We start from the raw sequence: 21,956 nt of genomic DNA, 5'->3' as shown, positions 1-21,956 counted from the left end.
GATGAGCATCAAAGAACTTCCTTATGGAGATAGCTTCAAAGGTGGCAAACAAGCCGCTGGGCAAATGTCTTCCTTTCTGCCACAGACAAAATTCTGCCTAAAAGTGGTCAAGTTTAGAAGCAGGCAGAGTAGATGGCCAAACTCTGTCAATACAGGGTAAGCAAGCCCTCAATAGCTCCTGCCTCACAAATATGTCTGTCAGCTCTATTGGGCCAGAAGGCTGAATATGAAGCCCCAATATTATAGAGAGTGTTGGGTAAATTAATTCAGTCATTTATTTTTCATTTTAGAAGCTGCTAACCTGCACTCTGGGTTCACTCAGGTATTTAAGTTTTATCCCTTCGAAGGTCTCTGATGGGATTGAAGACCAGATAGTTTAGTCTTTTAATTAAGCTTAGTAGGTTAGGGGTTAAGATGTTTTTCGATGAAGATAGATGTTTAAAGTTAACAGAGATAAAATATGATAGATATTAATCTCCATTCAGAAATTTAGACCCAACAAGATAGGAAAGATGTTTACTTCAAGTTTGCCAAATACAAATGGCCAAATAACTATGAATGTAACATTTATATAATTCTTGATTGTCTCATGGTTCTTCCTGGTCTGTAAGGTCAATTTTACTAATGTGTAATAGTATAAATTTATATGTGAAAACAGAAACAACAAAAATATTTTCAAAAAGAAAGAAAAATATCATGAATATGAAAAAAAGCAGGGTCAAGTGTTGAAGAGATGAGTAGGTGATTAAGAGCATTAGGTCGGGGTTTGGGTTTGACTTTATACTCTAGTCAGTTGGATCATGGAGAAAAATTATTTTGTAAAGAACATTGTTGTCTGGTTGTTTGAGTACTAAACAAGAACTTATTGAACAAGACAGGAATTTTAGTTTGTGGAGTATTTTCTCTAGAGAAATAAAACATGTTCACACAGAATCTGTTTAAAATACCCTTAGGGGTAACAGTGAGGAAACAAAAAAAGTTGTAAATGGGGAAATGACTGATTAAGTCAAACTCTGGATACTATTACAATAGAATACTACATCAATATCATAGAATAAAGTAAACAAACCACTAATATATGTAAAAATAGGTGTGAATCTCAGAAAGTTTATTCTCTCAGAGTTGAAATAGATTATAATTTGAAATTTAAGCAACAATAATTTTTATTTTACATGTGTTTGAAATAAAAAATATCATTACATCACTTCTCCTGTCCTTGTCCTCATACCCACTCTTGCCTTGCAGGCAATTCCTTCCCAAACGGATGGCTTTTTTGTGATTGTAGTTATATGCATACATTATATAGATACTACCTGGTGAGTCATTTTGCTGAACCTTGCTGAAAGTCATTCTCCTAGATCTAGAATCAACCAAATATCAGCAACAAGAAGCACAGTTGTGTGATATAGAATGTACATTATTTATTTTTAAATATCCTAAAATTCCTCTTTAGTATTATATTAGGTTTAGACTCAAACTTTGTTTACATCATCATCCCATATGAGATATCACTGTAAAGTGTATATTTTAATGCACAAGATACAGAACAATTTTATAAATATTCTAATTAATAGTGACTCTTATCTTGACAGTATTTGTATATATGTAACATTCTATGATCTAGAGTCTTTAATAGGCTTAATTCTTATTTAATGGGTTGAAGACTTAAGATGCATGGTTTTGTATTTTATAATGAAGGCCTTGCCTCTAAATGCACTTGATTAAATTATTTAAAATTAATAGTTATTGTCCTTGGAACGGGGCAATAGAATAGATTTTACCAGTGAGCTGGGTGCAGGGGGTGAGTGGAAATGGTAGCACCAGGTAGGGAATAGGAAAGGAGGTGGGGTGGAAAGAGAAAAGGCAGAGAAAGACGACAGCAAGATTTAAGGCACACTTAAGGGGTGGTGTGGAAACTTAATGTAGTGAAAACTTCTTGAGGTAGATGATGGCAATAATAAAGAAAGAAGTCTCCAATAGTAAGGGTTCTAACTACTAGCCATCCTTGCTACCAAATGAACATTCTAGTACAGAGACTGGGTTACATCCAATTGAATTGTTGGCTAAAGTGGTCCTGGGGAAGTCCCCCCCAAATCTTGGTTGTTGCCAAAGCAACACGTTAAGCTCCACAAACTGACATCAAGGTTCCACTGCTGAGGATAACACCCATACAACTTATTGATCATGGGGAGGTCAAGCTGATGCCTACATAGAACCTTACCCACTATTTTCTACTGTGTTTGGTGTTTATTATAGCTTTCAGTTCATTATCCGTACAGGGCTTCTGAGTGTCTGAACAGTCTCTGATTCCTATTCCTTGTCTTGGAATCTTTTTCTTTTCTCTATTGCTTTCGACAGCTTTGATGTGATGTGTTTTGCTTGTTGTATTATGTATTTGTTGCTATGTTTTGTTGTTATCTCTGAGAAGCCTGTCCTTTTCTGATGAGAGACAGAACGGGAATTGTTTGGGATGGGAGGAGGTAGGGGAGGTGTGAAGGAACTAAAAGTAGTAGAGGGAAGGGAAACTGTAACACATATTTGGTATGTATTCGTATATATACATATATATTCTGAGAAAAAACATATATTTAATTGAAGAGGAAAATATATACAATGTAATTAACATTAAAAATTAGCTTGACCCATAATCCTTAAGACACACTGTCTTTACATTCAGATGTCCCTCAATTATGTAGCTCTTTAGAATGCTGCCACAGAATAGCATATGTTCCTGGATATGTTCAGGACAATTTCATTATTTGAGAAGAATGAATATAAACAAATAATTTTCTTTATCTAAAGGACACTGAATTTTCACTGAATCTATGTCTGTATATTACATGACATCAAAGACACAATGCCTCTAACTCAGCAAATTAATCTATATCAGAGTTATCAATATAAAAGTTACTTGTGTGTGATGTTGATTACTTTGATAACTAGTATGCTTATATGCACAATTATACCAAGAATGTGAAAACTTTAGTAAACTTAATTGGAAATTGTTAAGGTCGACAGTTGTCTTTACCACATGAATGTGTACACAGGCCTATTTATTTCAATTTTTTGAATGAAATTTGAATAACTTAATTATTATGGCATCTTCTAGTTCAATACATCTATGTGGTAGATTTCAGCCATTTTCCCTGCCCATTCTGCTCCCTCGTCCTCGCCCTCTCCCACTGGCACACTTCTTCTCACACGTGCCCTCCTACTATTTTGTGTTTTCTCATTGTGTGGCTCACTTAATTTAGTTAGAGTTTCTAACAGAGTAAGGTGAGGAAATACCTTACCGGAGCATGAATACCATATAGTTAACAAACTGATAAAAAATTCCAAAGTCTCAATGACACTGGCTGTGACAAACTTTTCTGATAAAACATATGAAGGAATAACATTCCAATACATATCCAGTCAACACTTTATATCGTGAGTAGCACAAAGATGAACCCACATTATCCCACTGTGACTCTGAATTGTTCTGGAAAATACATAAGAAAAATAAGGTTTTCTTGGTTACCTTCAATGTTCTGACTTCCATATATTCTGCAATAGAATTAAGATTTTAAATTCAAAATGCAGAATTACTTTTGATGATCAGATTTTTTGAAAAAAAAATCATATAGATATACTTTTAGTTCTATCATTTGTTTCTACAAAGAAATAGCTGTTATCTCACAGACCTAAAACCAGACAAAATAATCTATTACAATATTTTTGCATCATCTGTTTATGTCCCAGAACTGAAAGAAAAATATCGAACTCTGTATGAAATCACAGGACACACTATGAGGGACACCTGGACTGTATCACCTATACTTTTGACCTACGTTGCAAATACTTGACATAGAATCACTTCTGCTTAGATATAATTCATACTGTGGTTGCTGGCATCAATTTATCTGAATCTCAAACCACTCATCTGAAAGTTCTTTTAGGACGTGGTCAACACATTAAACCACTATTTCTGAGTGGCCCTCAAAAATCACTTTAGGCTTTTTGGATGAAGAATGAACATAGTGCTTCATTAGTTGTATTTTTTATGAGGATTCAAGGTCCTTCTTCAAGTGCACTTAGGGAATTGATTCTTTTTGTCATTTGTTCTTTTTGTCATTTTGGAGACCCACAATATGGCATGTGAAATCAGAGCCAAGGACAGTTTTTTATTGTGGCTTTGAGACAGTCTGTAGTACAGTGCCATCTCAACGAGTGTGCTTTGAGACATTCTGGAGTTCTACTTTATTTTATTCAGGAGTCTGGTCACTAATTAAAGAGACAAATGAAAATTGCAGATGCACAACACACACATACACAAACACATTACTTACTATGTACCATTTGTTCTGAAAGCTTAAAAAAGAATAAAAGAAAATTTATCTAACATGCTTACTAATAAAGCAACAAGTTATAAAATGTACACTTTACCACTAATACCTATGTGTACATCTTAGGTATGGAATGCAAGGAAGGATAATTAAATGTGACTTCTTGCTTATTTATGTGTGTGAATGTGTTTGTAACAATAACAACGAAAAAGAGGTATGAATTTGAGAGGAGTAATAGAGATTACATGGGAGAGTTTGGAAGGAGAAAAAAGAAATGGGAAATTTATTGGTTACATTTTAATTTTAAAATACAATATTAAAAGATCACCAAAAATATGAGAGGTTTTAATTTTTATGGGCTAATGTCCCATGAATCATTCCTACCAAATATTGTGTAATAAATGGGGCATAGCATGGTGACTGCAGAAACAGATATCTAAAGCTACATGGCTTTTGCTATAGGGAATTGATAAACCACTTGGCAACTGAGAACAAGAGAAAAATGGTAATAAAAATTATGACCATTTACAGATGAATGGACAAAGAAGGAGTTTTGTATATACAATGAGATCTCATTCGGATATAAAGACATTTACAATTATAGCATTTGTAAGGAAGTTGAATGAATCTGGGAATCATCATGCTAAGCAAAATAAGAGAGACCCAGGGAGAAAATGACAAATAGACACTCATTGATTCATGTAGAATCTAGATTTAAGTTTCCATATATGTATATGAGCATGCATGCATGCATGTGTGTGTTTGTATATGTTAGGTACACAGAAATTGTGTTTGTTTGTTATATTTTTCCATTTTATTTTATGTCTCTTATTAACATATGTGTTTATATTATTACATATAAATAAAATAAACTACATATATCAGGAAGAACCATGAGACAATCAGGGATTACATAAATGTTACATTCATACATTTCTTACCTGTGATTTGACTATATTTGTCAAACTTGAAGTAAACATCTTTCCTAATTTGTTGGGTCTAAATTTCTGAATGAAAATCATTATCTATCCTGCTGTCCTTCCTCTGAGAGCCACCAGGTCTTCCCCTCCAGGGGACATGGTCAAAGGTGAGGCACCAGAGTATGTGAGAAAGTAATATTCCACTTTCCACTCTACTGTGGAGAGTGTTCTGTCCATTGGCTAGATCTGGGTAGGGGTTTAAAGTTTTATGGCCTGTATTGTCCTTGGCTGGTGCCTTAGTTTGAGCGGGACCCCTGGGCCCAAATCTGCCTATCATAATGTTCTACTTGTAGGCTTCTAGGACCCTCTGGATCCTTCTACTTTGCCATTCTCCCATGCTTCTCTCATCTAGAGTCCCACTAGAATGTCCTCCCCTCTGTCTCAGTTTCCTGGTAAGTGAAGGCTTTCGTGGGACATGGCCCTTGGGCTAATATGCAGATATAAGTGAGTATATACCATTTGAGTCTTTCTGCTTCTGGGTTAACTCACTGATTATGATCATTTCTAGCTCAATCCAAGAAGAGACTTGATACCCTATGAACATATACAGGGGGAGGTAATCCCCCTCAGGAACAGTCATAGGGGAGGGGAATAAGGGGAAAATGGGAGGGAGGGAAGAATGGGAGGATGCAAGGGATGGGATAACCATTGAGATGTAACAAGAATAAATTAATAAAGGAGAAAAAAATTTAAAAAAAAAGAAAATCATTATCTATCAAAGCTCATCTCTATTAACTTGAAACATTTATATTAATCTAAAAACATCTTGATCCCCAACCAAGGAAGCTTAATTGTAAGAATAATTTATCTGGTCTTCAACCCCATCAGAGACTTGAGAAGGAATAGAACTTAAATACCTAAGTGAACTGGAAGCGCAGGTTACCAGCTTCCAAAATGAAAACATAACAGAGATAGTTGACTGCATAAATAGTCACCCAACACTTCCTATAATGCTGGAGCATCATCTTAGGCCTTCTAGCCAAATATATCTGACACACATATTTGCAAGGCAGGAACTATTGAGGATTTGCTTATCCTGTCTTGGCAGAGTTCAGCCCTAGACTCTGCCTGCATCTACGCTTGCCCATTTATAGGTAGAATTCTATGTGTGGCAGAAAGAAGGATATTTTGCCCAGTGGCTTGTTTGCCACCTATGAAGCCAACTCCGTAAGCAGGTTCTTTGATGCTTATCACCTTCTTTGAGGTGGGCTGGGTGTTACCAGGAGTTAACTTGCCTTGTCAGAGAATCTTTAGAATCGTAAAAACATCTTTAAATGCCATATTCTCTAGGACTCTGAGGCCTTTGAAGACCTTATTTAACTATTTTACCTTATATATCTATAGAATCATATCTACCTGCTAGACCTAGCATATTTATAATCTTATATAAAATTAGACTAGTATATGACATGGCTATGATTTGTTAAACTAATAATTAGCTTGTATTATTTAATTATCCTAAATAGCCTGTAGCCCAACATTCAAGGCATTGGGAGTAAACCTTGTATTATACTTGACTTGGGCGGGTATTCTACTCTATGAAGAATAATATTAGATTTGAATTTTATACCAATATATCAGAATTTAGCTTATTTTATATCATTATGCAAAATTCTATCCCAATGAATTAAAAGTAACCTTATTTGTTCCCTGGCAGTAACATCTGGACACAGTCTAGAGGACTGTTCACTACTTCCAGGGAGTGTGTGCTCTAGCTTAAGTCATTAATTCACCTTGGGTTTTCTACCTTATGGGAGAAATTATATATAGTTCATATAAATATAGACATTTAACATATACATGTATAGAATGTGTGAAATGAACACAGATTTGTGAAATTACTATGAAGAGAGTGGGAAAGAAGAAAAATGTGGAAAATGAAAAAAATGGAAGGGGCTCTTCAATTGTATTTGATTTTCTTCTTTCTGTTTTTTCCTATAATATTAACCAATTATCTTTTGAATGTTTCTATTTTTAATAAAGTTTATATAATTGAATAGTAGGCAAGTGCCTGTGTTTGGTTTAAATCAAACAGTGGAAACACTGTCACTTTTCAGTCACGGTTACGGTTAGATAAAGGCTCTTTAAAAATAAAGACCTGGAAGTCTTCTGAGAACTTCTGAGAAAATTCCATGCCACTAGAGTAAGAGACTCTTTAAAACGGGGGCCATCCTTTTACACTGATTGACACGGGCATTCACTTTGTAATCCTGAGGACAGTAGTGTTCCACTGAGGTAACTCTCGAGTAATGAAACATCAAAAGATAAAACCTTTATAGGCTTCTTATGCTATCTATTCAATGAACTTAGAAACTTTCTATCTTCCTCCTTTTAGTTCTGTTTTTTTTTTTTTTAAATAAACGGACTAATGGTTTTATCGGTCTTAAATAAAGATATCTGTTGTTGAATCCCAGAAATCAAATTGATGTAGTTCTCTCCATTTCTTCATTCCTGGAAGCCAGGGAGTTACTCATGAAGAGCTATTGCACAGGTTAAACTGCTAAGACTGTTAGTACTGTCACCATGCCAGGCATCTGTCTCAATGGCCCATTGTTGCAGAAGGTTGTTACTTTTTATTTCATCGATCAATTTTTTTTCTAATGAGCTTTCATTTAGAAAGTTGGCATATCCATTCTTAAATTACATTTTTATTTTTTGTAGCTTTATTATTTTTATTATTATTTAATATTCACCAAGTAGTCATGCTGAGCAAAGCTTCAATTTAATGTGTATTAAGTGCTGTGAAAAACTTAGATAAGGGAACCAATTTAGTACAACTGTGCTGAGAAATTGAAACTACATAGTTATCAAAGTATTCGATAAACCCATATTTTTCCTTTGCTTCTAATTCTTATTTTTTATTATTATTTATTCACTTTTCATCTCAGTCCTACCCCCATTCCTCCCCTTCTCCCATTCTTACCCTCCCTTCCTAGTTTTCCTATCTTCCATCCTTTATTCCTCAGAGAAGGGGAGACCCCCACATACCAACCCCAGCATATCAGGTCTTATTAGCATTGAGTGCATCCTCTTCCCCTGTGGTCTGTTGAGAAAGCCAGGGCAGGGGAGAGTGATTAAAAAAGCATGCAAGAGTCCTGTCAGAGTTAGCCCCCATTCCCATTAGTAGGGACCCATTTGAGGACCAAGCTGGCCATGGGCTATCTCTGGATAGGGGTCCTATGTCCTGCCCATGCCTGGTCTTTGGTTGGAGCTTCAGTCTCCACAGCACCCCACCCCCCTCAGGCCCTGGTTAGTTGGCTCTGATCTGGTAGAGCTCCTGTCCTTTCTCAGTCTTTCTATCATCCACTCTTCCACAAGACTGTCTGTGCTCTCAATGTTTGCCTGTGAGTCTCTGCATCTGTCCTCATCAGCTGCTTGGTGGAGCCCCTCAGAGCACAGCTAGTAAGAGTTTCAAGGGTCAGCCTGAGAATGACATTTTTCAAATGCACATGGTCTTTGTTATTTGACTCTTAGTTTCAATGGAAATCAAAATAAATAAATAAAAATACTATATATTTTTAATTATCAGGATAGTTATAGAAATACCTGTTTAATTTTAATGTGAAGTCATACTCTCTGCTGAAACAATACAATTAAAATACTTTATATGTTCTTATTCTGTAAATAGTAATACTTCTAACATTTTAATTTTATTTTTAATTTGAAATTATATTTATTTCCCTAATGCCAAAGAAATACAAAATCTATTTAATAGATTTAGAAATATACTTGATATTTATGTGAGTATTTTATTTGCAAATTACACTGATTTGATTCTTTTAAAAATATTATTTACTTATTTAATCATCTAAAATTTTGTGATTTTGTTTCATATATATTCAGAGTCACGATTATTATTTTCTTTTTAAACATTTAAATTTAAATATATTTTGATCATAATCTTTCCTTCCCCCAATCTTTCTAGATGCTCTCCCATTCAATAACCATCAAAATTTAATTTAATTCTCAATAAAATAAGCAAAATCCAAGTACAATGACAACACCCCTTAAGCCAAGAAAACAAAACAAAAAAACCTCACCCAACCATAAATAAAAGCACACACACACAAACATATACACATATCAAAACCAAAACAAAACAAACTGTCAAGTTCACAATATGTTGGCTAGCTACTCCTGAAAAATGCAACCTGTCCTAGAGTAGTTGAAATACCCACCATCACTTTAACACACAAGGTGGAACCCTTTTATTTCAGCCCAATGTAGTGGTTCCCAACATTCCTAATGCTGTGATATTTTAATACAGTTTTTGATGTTCTGCTCACCCAATCAAAAATTTGTTTTCATTGCAATTTCATAACTGTAATCTTGATACTGTTATGAATAATAATGTAAATACATGATATGCTGGAAATCTGATTTTAAGCCCTATGATAGGGTCATCAGACCCACAAAGAGGTTGAGACTCATGAGTTCAGAAAAAACAACCTAAAGGAGTGCTATAATTTTTTTTAAACTTTAACTGGCTGAAAACATATTGGGGCAGAAGGCTGAAGAAGATGCTCCAAATTATAGAGAATTTTGGGTGACTGTTCAGACAGGAAACTATCTCTGTCATCTCATTTGGGAAGATGCCAACCTGCACTCCCTGTATACACAGGTAATTAATTTTATTCCTTCTCCAGTCTGATGGGTTTGAAGACCAGATAGTTTAATTTTACAATTAAGCTTAATTGTTTAAAGGTGAAGATGCTATTAGGTCTAGATAGATGTTTTAAGTTGATAATGGTGATATGGTGGATATTGATTAACAGTTAGAGCTTTAGACTCACCAAGATAGGAAAGATGGTTTCTTCAAGGCTGCCAAATACAAATAGCCAAAACACTATGAATGTAATATATATTCATGAAACCTAATTGTTTCATGGTTCTTCTTGCTGTAGGTAGTTTATTGTATATATGTATAACAATACAAATGAATATGTAAAAATATTTAATAAAAAAAGAAAAGTAAAAACAATATTGTGGGCCTCCTATCTCAACCTCCACAGTAATGGCACTAATGTGCCTGTTTTAAAGTTTCTCATGAAATCATAGGATGTGGAACTAGATGTGATAGTTGTATAATATAAACACAATAAATGTGAATCTTACCAAAGAAAACCACTAGTACCATGAATAATAGGTTATATCTTGAGCCATTGACTGAAGGTTTCTTATGCACAACCTTCCACCAACAACACATACTATCACCAGTGCTATTGATTAGTCTCCACATCTTTAGAGTAAGACTCTAGTACAGTACATGCTACCACACAAGGAAAGTAACCACCAATCTTATCCAGCTGTGAAAGCTGAGAGCAACCTGTCTACAAGATAAACAATAGCACAATAGTAACACAAATATATGAGTGTAACCCAGCACTATTTGATTAGATTCAAAGACCATTTCATGTGAAGGAACCCATAGCTTGAACAATTAACGATTCCTGGAACTTAAGACAAGGTAGGTTATAGAACTCATGATAAATTTCCAACTATTACTCTACTAAATGTAGATAACAATAAATGATTCTTGGAGACGTATTGCTATACCTATAAAATGATGCGCTGTTGACCATTCAGCAGAGACCCTTCTTCTTCCAGTAGATAGAACTGAACACAGAGACCTAAAACTAGACAATGTTGTAAGACATGGGAGTGTTCTGCACTAAATGGCATGTCTTTACCATGCTCTTCCCCTACTCAGGAATCAGTTACATAGAAGAGGCAGAAAGATCCTAAGAGCCATACATGGTTTATGTAATCAAATAAGCAGCATTTTCCAGACTAAACAGGAATATTGCACATATTAACTTATAAATACTGACTATACACAAGACCTGCAAAAGTTCAAGCCAGACAAAATCCCAGCATGGAGAATGGGCAGTGTTTAAGTGTATACAAAGTTCAAATGTTAACAATGTCTATAAAGTCCAACCATTAACCAAGAAGATATTTGCCACTGACAGTTGCTGGAAGAGGAGAAACCACTTTCCTTTAAATGAGTGACAACCATGTATATCAAGAATATTCCAGAAAAGGCCTCCATTCTCAGGAGTAGTTGGCCAATATTATTCATGTGTGTATGTGTATGTGCATGTGTGTGTGTGTGTGTGTGTGTGTGTGTGTGTGTGTGTGTGTGAGAGAGAGAGAGGGGGGGGAACATGTGTGTGGAGGGGCATAGTTCGTTGGTGGTGGTGTACATATGCATGAATGCATGTGTGTTTATGTGTGCAGGGCAGTATTCATCTTTAGTTTGTTTTGTTTAGGAGAGAAAAATGATGTTATGTGGTGGGGAAGGGTTGAAAAAAATCCAAGGAGGGATTGGGAAATGGAAAGTAATATGACCAAAATATATTTCATGAAATATCCAAAATGATATATTGAATGTGTTTTAAGTCCTAGGCATTTTAATTTTTTTAATATATAGAATTGTTAATATACCATATCTTCATAAATATATGTATTTGTCTTTCCAATACTTGGTTTTAATGTTTCTTTGATTAATCTTATTCATAGTTTATTATACTTTATAGATATTTCTGCTCATTTTTAGTTTTAAATGAAATGTGGAAAATTCTCCTAAACTATTTTCTGGAAATTTCTGTTTGTTCTCAGTCTTTTCCTTATGAAAATCTTCAGTGAACATGCTGCCAGATGACTTTACCTAGGTCCAGTAGGCCTTGTTCATTATTTCCCTCCTCATGTTTCCATTTTCAACCTCATATTCTGTAATTGCTTATCTTCAATTGCAATGTTTCTTTTTTAAACCCCTTTCAAATCCATCTTTGAATCTTTCTAGTGATTTTTTACCTTTGATTGATGTAATTTCTGCTTTATATTTTTCTCTTCATCTAATTTATTTTATATAATTTTCATTTTGTTCATAATCTAATTTCTATTTTCCTTAACAATCTTTATTCAGTGTTCTGAGCATTTTTAAAGACAATTGTCCTATACTGATTGTTAGGTAGATCTATGGTTAGATATTAACCAGGAAATTTCCTGTTGATTTGTTTTGCTATGTTTGATTCTTACTTTTGCTTCTTTATACATCATATAGAATTTATTGAGAATTTTACTATTACTCTGGAAATCAGGTTACCCCTCTCTCATGAGCCTCTACCTTTTCCTGTTGTTTAGGTTTCATTCTACTTTCTCACATATGTGATTTTTTTCTAATGTTTTGCTTTTTACTGGACGTCCAAAACAGTAGAAAGAAAAACAACAAGAGATTAATTATAAAACGGTGTCAATTTTATATATCATTTTTAGTACTTTGGGATAAGAAGTAGGATTGAAAGCATGATCTATAGTATCCCTAAGATTGATGCAAAGTTCTACGGGTGCAACACTGACACCCATTTCACAGACCTCTAGGTCTATAGGGTAGGGAGATTTTTGTGTGTACCTTGGCTTTTGTTGACAGTGAGTAATCTGTGCCAACACCTTGTGTGCACATGTCTGACATTGATTAATGGAGAGAAATCGGTAGCTCTTACTGTGGTAAGAATCAAATTAGTTTGAAATTAAACTTAATTGACGGATCCAATTCTTTCCACACATATTCAAGCCTAAAATCCACCTTAGAATTCCAAACTAGTTTAATGAGATTCTTCCAGGACAATTATTGTCTAAATTGGAAGTAAACACCTTCATATTTGTGAATTTACCATTTTCTAAGTATTATTTATTTGTTGTTGCTGTTTGGAGATAATACATTCGTACATGTATTTCATTAATTTGTGTTTTGTGGGCAAAGGGTTTACATGGTAGAAGAAATTAATTGAATAGTCATGATTATATTTATATCAAGTAAGGCATGTAAGAATAAATGTGTGTGGCAACAACAATGTTTTTTAAAACAGAAGCCTTCCTGAGGTACAAAGGTATATAATGAAGAATGAACAAAGAACTGCAGAGAAGAGGGAGAACAGAGAGAAGGAATATATAAGCAAATAATGTAAATTTGGGAAATTTTCCTATATTAGAGAAAATTCACGAAGGATGTGTATCCTGAAGAAAGAAATACACATAATCTGAAAAATGTGATTCAAATAAGTGAAAAAACTTGGATTATTAGGGACTATAGCTGTTGAACAGCTATTGACTACAACAAACATTTCACACATTGAAAGAAAATGTAATGTAAAACACTAGAATTCTCAGTAATATTTTGACTCAACATTCTTTTGGCACCAAATTCATAATATATTGGCATATTATTAATAATTTTATGTTGATGTAATAAAATACCTTGGAAAAAAGAGTTTATTTTGACTAACAATTTCAATATATTGTCCATCATGGTAGGTAAGTCATAGCATTCTAAGCATGAATCAGCTGGTCACATGGCATCTGAGTTCAGCAAGCAGAGAGTAATGAATGATATTGATTAGCTCTTTAATTGTTTTTTATTCAACCCAAGACACAAACCCATAAACTGGTAATCTTCCTCCCATTTAAGGCAGGCTACCTAACCTCTATCAGCAAAATGTGAATTATACTTCATAGTCCTGCAAATTGTTTTCTCATCTGTCAAGTGAAAAATCAATGTTAACCACTAAAACTGGCTTGCATAAGATAAAAATGTGTTCAAATGGACACTGAAATTTGTGATCTGTACAGTCAGGTAAGGAGTATGGAGAAAAATGGTGAATTGGAAAGAAAATCATGAAAAGCAATTATATGTGTATGTTAATGATGTACAACAAATCACTTTTTGGATAACTAGCACATACCAAAGGTGGTAATGACTTGGAATCTCCATCCCTGCTGGCTAGTTTTGTGTTGCGGTAGGGTGCTATGCACACTCCCAAAAGAAAAAAGGAGTCATTACTCTTACTCACTTGTGGCCTACTAGAGTCATACTAATGGCAGGTCTCTCAAGACACACCTACTGGTATTTCAGTACCACAAGTATCGTTGGCATTGCATCCACTTTCTGATTGGATTTAAGAACTACTTCATAAGATGAAACCCAGTATGTGAAACATGTGGTAAGGAGTTTTTTTTTTTATCATTTCATGTTAAAAAAAATATAGATATTTGCCAACTCTAATAAATGGTTAAAATTAGAGATACTTAGAGTTTTAGGGAAAGTGAGTGAAAACCAGTATGTGAAACATGTGGTTAGAGTTGTATGCTATCATTTTATGTTTGAAAAAAACCCATAGATATTTAATAACTCCATAAATGGTTAAAATTAGAGAGTTTTAGGGAAAGTGAGTGGAAATGGATGTAAAGAGGAGTTTTATTCATGAAGGATGTGTATCCTGAGGAAAGAAGTACTCATAATTAATCTGAAAAATGTTATTCAAATAAGTGAAACTGCAGTGGTTGTTAGACAAAGGTAAGACTGAGTGCAAGCAGGAGACAAGTAATGAAATGAAGAGACTACTTGACATATATGAGACTGTCATTTGCAGCACCCAAGAAGACCGGAGACTTGGCATCATGCCATTTGTTCAAACTTTACAAAGCTGAGCCTTCATTGAGTATGAGAGAGACGGGGGATGGTGGACGACAGAGGGCGTGGTGGTACTGGAATAGATTTTAGAGATCCTGTCAGATAAGCTATTACCTTTGATAGAAGATCTTTGTATAATAAGAAAGGAGCATCTATGTGCGCATTGTGTGTGTGTGTGTGTGTGTGTGTGTGTGTGTGTGTGTGTGTATGTGTGTGTTACATAACTATTAAATTTTTAAGTTCTGTGTCTATTTACTACAAATGTTTTATTCATTTTATGGTAAAACAGTTTAAAAAAATTTTAGACATAAATTGACTGTCAATTAGAAATTAACTTGTCTATGGCACCGTAAAAAGGATTTGGGTGACAGTTACTTCTGTTTTCTAAAAACCTAGCTTCAAAACAACATAGTCTTGATTAAATGAAACACATAATGTAATTTTGTTTGTTTGTGTTCATTTTTCTCGCAATAATAAGGGAACTCTGAAAGATTTATAATTGTAGGTTATTAAACACAGCATTCACACGGAATCTGACAACCAATTAGTCAAGAATCCGTTGAATTGAGTAAAACAACAGTTCACATACTGTAAATAAAATGGAAATAAAAATTCATTAGTTAAAGAATTAAAAAGATTTAAAACTTTTAGAAGTAACTGACCTTTGTTTCAGATTGCTGCACTTATGTACACAGAGAGAAATATGAGAATAGTAGATGTATCTTTAATTCAATAAAAAGTATAGCCCAAAGTCCCTAATTATATTGTTCATTATGGTAGGCAATTATTGTCAGTTTTAATGCCTCACCACTGTATCTCCCTTAGGCAAATACTTTCTGTGTTCATGAGTATTGGAGAAAGCATGTCATAAATCTGTAAAGTGAAAATGAGCATCTTTCAAGCTGTCCAGTCTCTTGCAGAGTTTGCAAAGCTTAACATATATTTTAATCTGTACATCTGCTGTTTTTATTTGGTCCCATCCATCTTTCTGTCTGTCTTTTTGTGTCGTTCTTTATATTGATCCATCATTTCTCCCAAGTAAGGGTGAGGAAGTTGACAGACAAGACAGGCATTGACTGTCCTTAGCCACGGATTCTAAGTAGAAATAATTGCAATGTATGAAGCTGATTCAGTCAGTCTACCGGGATGAACACTCCAGGACTCCGTGTCACTCAGTTTATTTGGTGAAATAACAGATAGGGTATGGAGTGAAGGGTACAGTGCATGGATCCTAGATGGTTATTTGAATTTATTCTTGTTTTTCAATAAATAAAAAGTAAGTTCTAAGTTTCTCTGGGTTAATAATTGAGAACATGATTTCTTACTACATACTTTGCATACTCTAAACAATGCAACATTAGAGAAGATTTTTGGGAAAGTATTATGTGTTAATGTTAAAGATATGTCTTTGGTTTTTTCATTTGTCACTGGACGTGTCAATAGCACTAACTGGTAGCCGGTCTACAATAAACAGTGTCCATTATTGAGCCATGGTGAATTGTGCATAACATTGTACACATAAACTGTGCATTAAACAATATTTAAATTTACACATTTAGGACATTTAAAAAATTCATTTTCAAACCCAATTGCATGTTTTATGGATCCTTAAAATTAAAATAGAGTTAGCTGTTTAAAAATACTTTTTACAAATTCAAAAGATCAACAAATCCATATAATATATACTATAAAGACATCTTGCTTGAATGAAGATGCTTTTCTTGTGCTGTGGTGATAAATAATGAATTATGTTTTACAAGGAAGTATTAATGCCAGTTATAAATCTAATATGCAGCCTCTCCCATTATCAAGGTAGTTAACTCTTTCACAAATTACCACATTCAAAAGATCTGATATTTTTAACTAGAATAAGTTGCTGTTTTTATGTATGAGGGAAAAACGTATAGAAGATGAATGCTATGCATGATTCTGAGCTGTAAAATAAGTGGGATGAAGAAAATACCCAGTGACCCTTGATGGAATCCTTTAGAGCAATGATACCAGAGCTTAGAGGAGAAATTAAGGGAAAACAATGAAGTATATTTCATTAAAACTTTTAAAATGTAGGTTCTATTTATGGACTTCTTTGAGTAACACCATTAAGAAATTCACAAAATTATTAAGCAATATGAAATTAAAATATTAAAACCATGTGTGTTAACTGACACATCTGTCCATTATTCTTAATCTACATAAGTAAATGTAAACGAATACCTATGAATTCTATTGTTAAGAGTGCTATATAAATTTATGCTGTGTGTTTGTCAGAAAAAGAATGCTGTGTATAAAAAGAAATTATCAGATGAAATAAATTATCTCAACTCTGTGTTGAAATATCTTAATTGCAATATTTCATAGTGGCTGGTACCATGCACTTTTGTCTAACTTGAACGAGAAGAGGACTGTGCACACTTTTGCAACTGGTGGAAGCTCCTAATGCCTCTACTTCTGTGTCTAGAAAACAGTGTTTTCCTGAGTATCTAAGATAGGTATTACCAACATGACAAGGTAGTGATAGCATGGTAGAAATGATAAAAAAAATCAGATGTAATAAAGAAATTATTTCTGCACAATATCAATTAATAAATATACATATTGATATAATATTAAATATGCCCAAAAGTTACAACAAAAATGCAGACAACTAGATCATAGTACGAGGGATTTGAGTATACATTTTCTGAGGTCTATATATAGATGACTAGTGAATATCTAAAGATTTATGACAAATAAAAAAGTCAGAGCAGGAGCATTAGTTCATATCGATGTGAGAAGCCGCGCTCACATTCACCATTATAAGATGGCGCTGACATCCTGTGTCCCATGCTAATACAACTAATCTGTGCATGTGCGAAGGGATTTTCCACTTGTTGTGCTCTGCCTCTCCCATGGCATCATCTCACCCGATGAGCAACAGCCAATCAGGGACTGACACATCCTAGGCGGAGCTTCCGAGGGGGTTGGAAGAGCCGGTAGCTGGACAGTTGACAGTTGGGAAAGAAGCTATATAAGGGATGGGTTTCTGCTGTTTGGGGTCTCCATTTTACTTGTTGTAAGCTTATGCTCTCCCTCTCAAGATGCATTAAAGCTTTACTGCAGAAGGATCCTGTTTGTGTGTGCAGCGTCGTTCTTGCTGGCGAGACGGTAACGCTAGCCACATCTGGTGCCGAAACCCGGGAAGACCACACCATCGTCAGCACCTTTGGAGACCCCCTGACTACAGGGAGGATTCAGAACTGCAGGGTTGTTAAGTTCAGAGAGGTATGCGTGTTTCTGAAATTTTTGGGCTGATTCTAACTGTAATATTTACTGCCGTAATTGCCCTTCTCTTGTTCATTTGTTTCAAGAGGGCAGTAGATGAAGGACAGGTCACCCTAGAAGAAGTTCAGGATAGCATGTCAGAAACTGAACGTAGTGAGAGGTTGGGTGCGCGCAGGAAAAAGGATGCCCATAAAAAGAAAAAGGCTCAGGACCCTCCTGTAAAAGGAGTGCAACCCCCCTCAGGACCTAGTAGGTTTTATCCTTTAAAGGATCTTGAAGCATTGAATATTGATAGCTCTACAAACTCTAATACCTCTGACAATGAGACTCCTGCTTCGGAGGAAGAAGCTGAATTAGAGGAAGAGGCAGTCAGGTATGAGGAGGAGAGATACCACCTAGATGAACGAGAGGGTAATAAAAAACCCTCCCTCAATTCATCTCGCAGGGTGGCACCCACTGCTCCTCCACCCTACGAACTGCAGTCTGGATTTTCCTTCTGGCCGGAAAAGATTCATATAATCATTATCTAAAACATCCTATTTTACAATATGCATTAAACCAGGCCGTGGTATTTCCACGAATGACAGTTAAGTCTCCACTTAAGGATGGAATAATAGTATATACAGATGGTTCAAAAACCGGAGTTGGTGCTTATGTGATTAATAATAAGATAGTGTCTAAAGATTATAAAGAGACCTCACCTCAAGTGGTGGAATGTTTGATAGTTTTAGAAGTTTTAAAAACCTTTTCTGAGCCTCTAAATATTGTATCAGATTCCCATTACGTGGTTAATGCAGTTAATTTATTGGAGGCCGCAGGAGTCATTAAACCCTCTAGGAAAGTTGCCTCTATTTTTCAACAAATACAATTGACCTTACAAAATAGAAATACACCCATATATATTACTCATGTCAGGGCACATTCGGGCCTGCCAGGTCCAATGTCCCGGGGCAATGATTTGGCAGATAAAGCTACTCGATTTGTAGCTATTGCACTGTCCTCACAGGCAGATGCAGCAAGAGAATTTCATCGGCGCTTCCATGTGATGGCTGAAACTCTCCGCCGCTGCTTTTTTATAACTAGAAAGGAAGCCAGAGAAATTGTGACTCAATGTAAAAATTGTTGTGAGTTTCTGCCCGTACCCCATGTAGGGATAAACCCACGGGGCATAAGACCTTTACAGATCTGGCAAATGGATGTTACACATGTTTCCTCCTTTGGTAGACTTGAATACCTACATGTTTCTATTGATACCTGTTCAGGTGTTATATTTGCCACACCGCTAACAGGTGAAAAGGCCTCTCATGTGATACAGCATTGCCTTGAAGCATGGAGTGCTTGAGGAATACCTAAGACTCTCAAGACAGATAACGGACCTGCGTATACTTCACAAAAATTTCAACAGTTCTGTCGTCAACACTCATCTGACTGGCCTTCCCTACAACCCTCAAGGACAAGGGATTGTAGAACGTGCACATCGCACACTTAAATCTTATTTAATGAAACAAAAAGGAGGAGTAGAGAGTGTCCTCCCCTCAGTACCAAGAGTGGCCATTTCTATGGCACTCTTTACCCTAAATTTTTTAAATCTGGATGACAAAGGCCATACTGCGGCAGAAAGACATTATTCAGAACCTAATAGACCAAAAGAAATGGTTAAATGGAAAGATGTTCTGAGTAACACATGGAAAGGACCGAATCCTATTTTTATAAGATCCAGGGGAGCTGTTTGTGTTTTTCCACAGGATGAAGACAATCCATTTTGGGTACCTGAAAGACTTACTAGGAGAATTGTGGAAACAACTAAAGGAACGGACAATGAGGACGTGGATTCATCTCGTCATAATGATGCAGATGACAATTCCTGCAATGGGAGAATATCGTTGGGGAATCATGTCAACCTTTCCACTCCCAATGCCCGTGATGTATAATGCCCAGGTTTTCCCTAGGTTCTTCTCTACCAATAACAAAAACTCCCTGGACTATGTGTTACCTCGGTTCAATATGAAAATTTCACTATAGCAGCTAATCTGTCAAAGAGTCTCTTTCAGTTTATTTTACAGAATTGGACAGCGGAGTTTGAACAGACCTTAAGAGAATTGCAGACTGCTATCATTCAAGTCAATTCCACACGGCTGGATCTGTCACTTACTGAGGGATTCTCGTCGTGGATATCCTCAGCCTTCTCCTTCTTTAAAGAATGGGTTGGGGTTGGATTGTTTGGAGCTGTAATCTGCTGTGGATTAGTGTTGACCCTATGGTTGGTCTGTAAACTCAGGGCTCAAACAAAAAGAGACAAGGTGGTTATCACCCAAGCACTTGCTGCTTTAGAATCTGGGACCTCCCCTGATATATGGTTAACCATGCTGAAGCAATAAGTCACTGGCTGCTCAGCTCTTGCACCCTCAGAGTCTCATCTCATTGCACGAGGTAGAGTGAGTAAGCTTCAGCAGCCCTGGAGAGTTGCATAGCGAAGCATTGCAGTAGAATGCCTCTGCGGCATATATGAGCTAATTCTAGGGAGGCATGTCATCTTGCATGAAGGTTGCGTGCCCCAGTGTTCTTCCCCCAGAAAAAATGGCACAGGGCCAGGCTATGACCTCTCTGGGTGAAGAGCTTAGGGGAGAGTTGTGTATGCAGGCCTGATATTTTGTTTGGGGATTTGACCTCTGTCTCCACTCTCCCTGTTGGGTGTCTTATTGCTTCTTTTTTTTTTTTTTTTTTTTTTTTGGTTTTTCGAGACAGGGTTTCTCTGTGTAACCTTGGCTGTCCTGGACTCGCTTTGTAGACCAGGCTGGCCTCGAACTCACAGCGATCCGCCTGCCTCTGCCTCCCGAGTGCTGGGATTAAAGGCATGCGCCACCACGCCCGGCTGTGTCTTATTGCTTCTTAATAATAAGAAAAGGGGGAGATGTGAGAAGCCGCGCTCACATTCGCCATTATAAGATGGCGCTGACATCCTGTGTCCCATGCTAATACAACTAATCTGTGCATGTGCGAAGGGATTTTCCACTTGTTGTGCTCTGCCTCTCCCATGGCATCATCTCACCCGATGAGCAACAGCCAATCAGGGACTGACACATCCTAGGCGGAGCTTCCGAGGGGGTTGGAAGAGCCGGTAGCTGGACAGTTGACAGTTGGGAAAGAAGCTATATAAGGGATGGGTTTCTGCTGTTTGGGGTCTCCATTTTACTTGTTGTAAGCTTATGCTCTCCCTCTCAAGATGCATTAAAGCTTTACTGCAGAAGGATCCTGTTTGTGTGTGCAGCGTCGTTCTTGCTGGCGAGACAGTAACGCTAGCCACATATCGATCTGAATAGCTGGTGACAAAATGAATAAAATAGGAAAAATGAAGAGATAGTAAAAATTGTAAGTAGGCTGAAAACTTTAGGAGCGTGTGTGTTGTTGCAGGGACTCTGAAACAATTAGTGTATAACCTCATAGCTATTCCTTTAAAATTACTATATGGACCTGCCATGAAATTATGTAGCTCTATACAGAGATATGTACCCAAACTGTTAGTGGCATGGAGCTTAGTTCATTGATCTTTTCCATTCTTTACCTTAATTTTTCTAAGCAGTCAGGGATTGACGCAACTACTTGCATAAAAATGGCAGAAGCTACAAGACGATGGTGGTAATGCATGTGGTTAAATATTTACCAGTTTTGAAAAGGAAGACAATCCTGATACTGACAACAACATGGCCAAGACTCAATGGCATGCTTGTAAAACAGGCCAGTAAACACCACTTGCTTCCATTTGTTGAATGCATAGAATTATCAATTTATTCTCCAGCTCACTACTAGCAAGACCACAGAATTCTTGTATTAAAGCCTTGCTCCCCAACATGGCAATAGGGAGAGCTGGAGTGAGGCTTAAGAGGTTGCTGCAGCGGGAGGTCCATGGATCTTTGGGTA

The 21,956-nt window shown here is 36.1% G+C and overlaps 1 long non-coding RNA gene across 1 annotated transcript in view; it reads left to right on the top strand.

The window, feature by feature from the left end:
* LOC311597285 overlaps positions 1–20,746 on the top strand; it is a 517,710-nt gene extending 496,964 nt beyond the window's left edge. Inside the window, exon 2 of the long non-coding RNA XR_014779174.1 lies at positions 20,665–20,746. This is a non-coding gene — a long non-coding RNA (uncharacterized lncRNA). The remainder of the gene's footprint in view (positions 1–20,664) is intronic.
* Positions 20,747–21,956: the final 1,210 nt, after the last annotated feature.

This window comes from Acomys minous (genome assembly GCF_964271855.1).
Source record: "Acomys minous genome assembly, chromosome: 5".
In the NCBI taxonomy this organism is placed as follows: domain Eukaryota; kingdom Metazoa; phylum Chordata; class Mammalia; order Rodentia; family Muridae; genus Acomys; species Acomys minous.
The sequence above is the reverse complement of the archived record's forward strand: the minus strand, read 5'-3'. Positions and strand labels throughout refer to the sequence as shown.